This window comes from Saccopteryx bilineata, chromosome 11 (genome assembly GCF_036850765.1).
Source record: "Saccopteryx bilineata isolate mSacBil1 chromosome 11, mSacBil1_pri_phased_curated, whole genome shotgun sequence".
Lineage (NCBI taxonomy): Eukaryota > Metazoa > Chordata > Mammalia > Chiroptera > Emballonuridae > Saccopteryx > Saccopteryx bilineata.
Window position 1 is genome coordinate 75,803,977 of NC_089500.1, and position 7,045 is coordinate 75,811,021.

General features: G+C 51.6%; 1 long non-coding RNA gene across 1 annotated transcript; it reads left to right on the forward strand.

Annotated features, from left to right (window-relative positions):
- Positions 1-4: 4 nt before the first annotated feature.
- LOC136315297 (uncharacterized) lies at positions 5-6,508 on the forward strand. Its single transcript, XR_010727471.1, has 7 exons — positions 5-276; positions 1,939-2,189; positions 2,954-3,087; positions 3,331-3,439; positions 5,447-5,545; positions 5,841-5,899; positions 6,436-6,508. It is a non-coding gene; the product is annotated as an uncharacterized lncRNA (long non-coding RNA).
- Positions 6,509-7,045: the final 537 nt, after the last annotated feature.

Here is a 7,045-nt window from a genome sequence, read left to right on the forward strand (position 1 = left end):
GAAAGATCTGGGGCAGAAGCAAATTGAAGAACCCCTCCTCCACCCGGGGCAACAGAAAAAAAACAGAAGGGGCGGAGCCGGGTGCCCCCTGGACTCTAATTATAGCTCGCGCCCCGCCCCGCAGTCTGCCGCGGCGCTGGGGACCACTCTCCCGCGCCAGGGGAAGGAGAGGAGGTGGAGCGCCCACGGGAACTTGGCTCCCGAAAAGTCCTAGGGAGCAGGGGGCCGCCGGCCATGACGCAGCGCACACTCTGGTCTCTGCCCGGGTCGCCTTTGGTGGGTCGGGGTCCGAGACTGGTCAGGCGCCCCCCCCCCGACCCCCCGGCCGCCACCGCGGAGGTGGGGGAAGCAGGGCCGGCTGCGCTCCGAGGGGACAGGCTGAGAAGGGGCTGCGACAGGCATGGGGCGGCGAGGGCCCAGGGAGGGAGGACGCCGGGGGGGGGGGTCTCCTCCACTCCTCCCCAACTCCACCCCCACCCCCACCCCCATTCCGCCGCTGCCTTAAACTCGCGGTCTGGGGGGCAGAGGGTGGCGTTCCCCGGCGCGCGGTGAAATGGACAGGCGTGGGGCTAGGTGCTGTTTAGGGGCGCCCCTCCCTCGGCGGGGCGCCAGGGCAGGCAGTGTGCCCCAGATTCTGGCCGGTGGTAAGAGGCCTTTGAGGAGTTGCAAGGCTGCCCCAGCCTGAGACATTTCCTAAAGCTTGGTCAGTTCCGGACGTTCCCAGGGGGGGCGCCACCGGGTGCAGCCCCGACAGGGGCCCTGCGCCCTCCCCTCCCTTCTGCTCCGGAGGTGCCCCCAAACTGCAAGGTTCGCAACCAGCCCACTCTTTCCTGGCGCTTAGACACCACTCCTGAACCTGAGACTGCGAGGTGGCCCTGGTCAGCTCCCGCCATGTGACAAGCTCAGGGCACTCTGACTTGCCCTACTGCTGCAAAGACAGGCCCACCCATGTCTGGTGACACTGGCTTCCCATCCCTGCAGATGTGAACAGCAAAACTTCAGTTGCGCAGTTTCAATGACAGACACACCCTGTACCTGAATGACTCAGAGAGAGGCTGCCCCAGTAAACAACAGACCCCCTGGCTTATGGGATCTTCTGAGTTTGCAAAAGAAAAGAGTCGTGTCAGTTACTCCACAGCTGTCTGAAAGCCTTCACCAGACACCCAGCACTCAGGGCGCATTCCACAACAACAGTACAGGGCAGAGGGCTGGAAGCAAAGCCCAGGTGCCCCCGGCTCTGAGATGGGCTGGGGTTGGGTGAGAGGACTCATTTCATTGAAAAGGGGAGATGCCACGAGCCCACCGCCCAGCACAACCACACAACCTGGGGACTTGCGAAAAGCCACCCCACCCACCGATTTGTGAGTGCTTCAGAGGGAAAGAAACGAGGGCACACTGCACACCCAGCCTGTACGGGGCGTGCTAGGTTATCTGACTTTAACACTCCTGCTCTGTGAAGAATGCAGCCTTGGTCATTTAACCAAGGGAAATGTCACTCAGAGAGCTTGAATCCCAGCTAAGTGAGAGGCAGGGCTGGGGTCCAAAACTTCACACTGGGGAGGCCGTGGCTCCCGGGTGGCAGGAGCCTTCAGTCAATCAGCAGCGAAGGAACAGAAGGGGAAGCAGACCTCTAGCTTGGATGTTTTAAATGTATCTCAGTGTCTTGACTATAGAGTTGTACAAAATGCACACCATGGGGGTAGAGCATTTGACTGCAAAATGCACACCAGCATGTGCTAATGAGTGTCTTTCCTGACCACCCAGTCTAAAAATCTTGCATGCATAACTTGCAACAGAAGCATAGAATGCAAGTCCTTTTTTTTCCCCACCCTGAAGCATTTTATTTTGGCTGAAATGTTTTCCGAAATGTTATTTTTACTTTCACTACTTTTTATTTTTATTTTTAAGACCTTCTTTTCTTTCTTTTCTTTTTTTAAGCTTTAGGTTCACAGCAAAATTGAGTGGACAGTACAGAGACCGCTCATATTCCCTCTGTCCCCAACGTACCTCGCCCCCCCCCCCCCACCGTCAACGTCACTCAGCGGAGACCTGGCAGATTCACTGCTGCTGCTGAACCGCGCTGTTACATCATTCTGCCCGAAGTCCACGGCTTACCTTGGGGTTCACTCCTGGTGGTGTGCATTCTGCGGATTTGGACAAAGATGTGATGACATATACCCATCGTTATGGTATCATACTGAGTATTTTCAGTGCACTAAAACCCCTCTGTTGTCTGCCTACTTATCCATCCCCACTATAATGATTTTTTATAAAAACCTCTCATTATCTATCTGTAATATCTAACGTAAGATGGCACTTTTCGCAGTTGTATACCAGATTCTAAGTGTTACACATATTAACTTACATAATCCTTACAACGACCCTACCAGGTAAGTACTATTTTTAGCCTAATTTTACAAACCAGGAAACTGAGTCCCAGACACGCTGAGCGGCTCGGTTCACGTGGGCTATTACTGTAGACAGGCAGCAGATTTTTAACCGCCGCCCCAAACCACCACGTTAAACCTCAAGCGTGTCAAGGAGCGAGGCCGGGCAAGTCAGCCCTTTTCTGGCAGTGAGCTCTGTAAGTGAGGACGATTGATTGATGTTGACCCAAGCCTTCCACCTGCTAGACTAGACGATTCCTTAGTGACGCTCATCGCCAGTGCACACCTGTGGGGTATAAAACGTAGCTGCCCACGCAGGCAAGACAAACAGGGAGGCAAAGCGGTGGCTTCCCTGCCAACCCCACGTCTGGGGTTCTCACCTAGGTCTCCCCATTACTGTCAGGAGAGGCCGGAAGACTCGCAGCCTCAGGCTGTCTCCTGGCTGCTGGCCCAGCCCCCTCTCCTGCCCGGAAGCCAAGCCCAGTGTCTCTACCTTGCGTCCCACGGTGCCGAGGTGACCGCTTCACAACCAAGTCACGCTGAGCTTGCCCCATGCCAAATTTCAGATCTCCAAGCAGCGTGGGTGTGTCTCTTTGAGGGTCACCAGAGAAAACACCACGCCATGTTGGGGGCATGTACCGAAACAAAACAAATCGAAGAGCAGTTACTTGTTGTTTCCATGCAGCTGAAGTTTAGCCAGGTGAGCTGGGGTTTCGGTTGCTAAGTCTGGTGACCCCGTCCTTTTCCTGGGCGGTCTGGGCATGGCCTCACTTCCCTCCCAGCAGCCCCCGGGAAAGAGTCACGGCTCCCGTAGTCCTCACGTATTCATAGGGGACCCACACCCCTGCTTTCTGGAGAAACCAGGGTCACCACTTCAATCCCCCCCCTCCCTCAGTTCCGGCCCAGTAAGGACCTCACCACCCCTCCCTCCCTCCCTCCACAGTGTCACCCCTTCCCAGGGCCGACTCCTGCCCGTACACTGTGCCACAGGACGCCCACCGTACCACTGTGCCACAGGACGCCCACCCACCCCGCGGCTTTCCAAGACTCCGGTCAGTTCTCCCTGCTCTCTCTCGTGTGTTCAATTCCTGGCCTCTGGTGACTCTTTACCTTCCAACGCACATTCATATTTTTGTGTTTCCTCTATCAAAAACTCTCTGTCTTCTCCTCATTCTAGGTCCCAATGAAACCTCTCTCTTGTCTCTCATTTGCCAACCGTCACAACTGTGTGGTGGAACGTGGCAGACTGGGTGGGGGGGTCAGCCTTGTGACTGCCAGTTCCCAGCCAAGGGACTCTGAGCCGGTTCTTTGGGCTTCCTCATCTCTCACGTGGTGTGATGATCTCTCTCGCAGGCATAGGAAGAGGAGGAACAGGGAGCTTCTTGTGTATAAGGGACCCTCCGCGGCAGAGAGAAAACGTCCCACCCTCCACGGCCTCCGTCTCTAACTCTGTTATTCTCCTTACTTCATTATCTTACTGCCATCCTTCTATTCACTTCCTTTTTGATTTTCAAATTATTTTTTAAATCAAAGTAATACAGGCTTAAAAAAAAAAATCAAATAGCACAAAACTCAGAAGGAAGAACATCGGACCTCAGAGGCCCCTGGTCCTCAGATCCTTCCAGCCACTCTGAGGTCTTACTGATCTTTCTCCGAGTGGTTGCTTGAAACTCTCTAAATCCCATGCTTTCCACCTCTTTCTCGATGATCAATTCTAACCAGTGCCGACAGATTTTCTGCTGTTGTAAAGGAGTATCAAGTCACTTCTCCTTAAAAAGCCTGCTTGTGTTATAAACTTTCTAAACCTTTGCACGTCTATAAACTTTCTAAAGCTTTGCACGTCTGATACTTTAAACATTTAGTGTTTACACCTGATATTTTGGCTGACTCGAGTTCTAGGTTCTAACTTTCCCTGGGAATTCTTGAAGGCGTTGCGGCTTTTGTCTCCTAACTTCTGATGCTGCCCCTGAAAGTCTGGAGCTATAAATTCTGACTGCTGTGGACCAGAAAGGGGCCACATGCTCAACCTGACAACCTCCGGGGAGGCCTCGCAGGCTCGGAGACCTAAAGTGACCGCACAGGATGGTCTCAAATTAAAACTTTCTACAGTAAAAGCAATTCGTGGCCGGTAGCCCTGTCCTAGGGCGGGATTTTTCTCTAACCAATGTCCGTGCTTACCTTCATTGAGAGCCCTGTCTGTTGTCCTTTTTTTTTTTTTTTTTTGCATCGACAATAACATACCTGATAACATGCCTTTGAAATGTAAGAGTGATCTTCTTTTCCGCCCCCCGCCTCCCCAAGGCACAACCACCCCACCAGAGCAGGAACCACAAACCCCCTCATTGTTATTATCATCATGTTAGTTGTTAACTGTTAAATATGGTCTGCCTGCCTGTGGAAAAGAAGTACTTTTAATTCCATCCTAGAGATATCCCCACCTGGCTTCCTCCAGCCTCCGTCATCTCTCACCAGTGGGATTCATGTGGCCCCCGTAATGTCTCCCCCTTTGATTCTCGCGTGTGGAATAAGCGGTGAAACCGCCATTTCCCGGAGTATTTTCTCACTCCGTGGAGATTTTTGCTTTCCAGCAGTTATTGTCAGTCTGGCTCAAATCAACTCATAAAAACTCTAACCAGTTTGGACGTCTCTTGCGTTGATACTCCAACACGTCACCTACAACTTTTTCCTTCTCTGGATGTTTTCAGAACCTTCTCCTCGCCACAGTGTTGCAGGATGGTGCTATGCTATGCCTCGATTCTCCAAGCTTTCTCCTGGACACACAATGAACCCTTCCGGCGTGGGAAGTCATCTGAAATTATTTCTTCAACACGTCCATCTTCTCTGTTTCTCTGTCCTATCTTTTGGAACTCCCACTATGTAGATTACGGACCATCTGGACTGGTTTTTCTAAATTTCCACACGTTTATTTTTTTATATCTTTATCTTTTTTTCTCATTTCTAGTTGAGTTCTCAGCTTTGTCTTTCAACTCTTCAGCTAATGTTTTCCTTTCTGTTATCGTACTTTTAATTCTAAAATTAAACATGAATTTATTTTCCAGTATTTTAATGGCTGCTGTGAGAGGCATATTAACCTTGAAGCCCATGCAGCCGGAACTTCAGAGCCCCTGGCCGCCAAGGTCCCGGTGGAAACGTTAAAGGTGAGACACTGTAACCAGGACTGGCCGCCATGGTCGTGTCTGCCCATCAGGAGTCTCCTCTCTCTCATTTCCCCTTGGGTGGGAGTGCTGTTTGAGCTGCTGTCAGCATTTCTGGAGTCTGGCTAAGGGGAAGTTGGCTTTGGGCTACACATAGATTGGTTTAAAAGGATGCATGTCACAGTTCATTCATCTTATAACAAGCCATCCTACCATCAATATCTTTAGGTTTATTTTTTCTGTTTGGATACTCAGTTATCCAAAGGGGAATAAAAAACATCCCCACTGCCCTTCCTAGCAGATTTCATCTTGGCTGTCACATCCCCGGAAGGAGGAGAGTGGGAGAATGGAGCTGAGGTCTGTCACCACTTGGCATGAAGACGCCCCTGAAACCCTCTCGGTTGGACTGTGGTGTCCCTGGTCAAAGTCACTTTGTTTGCCGTTTCTACCCCCAGCCTCCTGCTCCACTAGGGGGGAGACAGTCATTCCAGCTGTGCAGGCTGGGCAAGTCGTGGTCACGGTCGGGCAGACTCTCTGTTTTCATTTTAACTTTCAACCCCGCTCCCAGAGACCCGTCAGACCTCTGAAGCTTGGGCCTCTCTGGGGCTCTGCAGAGCCGTCAGCTGGCTGCTGGCTGCCCAGACCTGGGTCTTCGGTTCTCTTAACTGTGCTAATAAGTAAATCAAGTCTCTTCCTTCTGCTTCTCAGTTTCTAAAATTTTGTTGCTGCCGCCTCTCACACTTTTCCTTCTTCATTTATGCAAACAAATAAACAAAACAAAACAAAAAAAATCCCATCGCTATTATGTGTGTGATGTGTGGGGGTGGGAGGAAGTGAAAGTGTTCAGTTCGCTATCTCTGAACTGAGGTCATTTCCATTTTCTCTTGCACCAGGCAGTCTGCATCGGTTCTCCTGAGCTTGACCTTTCTAAGGATGCACACGACGCCCTACGCAGCCCAGACAGAGGTGCGCAGCGGCCCGCTCTGGGGAGCCTTCCCAGTGCATGCTGTTGACCGCCCACCTCCCTTGTTGAAATGCCCCCCTCTGTCCCTGTGTCCCCTGCTCACTCTCTCTCTGTCCTCTCACTCAGCCGGCTCCTTTCTCTGCACTCCGAACCGGCATCCCTTTTTCTACATCATCTTAAATATCCCCTTCTGTACTTCGTCATAATGACATAGCCTGCATCATGTGCCAGGCACGGAACTAAAGAAGCATTTTATAGGTAATGAGTTTATCTCAACAATTCTACAAGCAAGGTACTAATTAATAAATTTTAAAAAAAACATTTTACAGATGAAGAAAACGAGGCAGACTTCCACTGTGCATCCTGCCTTCCTTGAACGCAACCTCCCCCATCTTCCCTCGTTTCCGGTCACACCTTCTTGGTCTTACTCACTGACTTCCTGGGCTCTCTCTGCCACAGGTGTGCAGACAGCTCTGCCCTCTGCATCTCTAACGTCACCTTTCTCCAAACTCAACCCCCAAGTATGTATTGGAAACCTC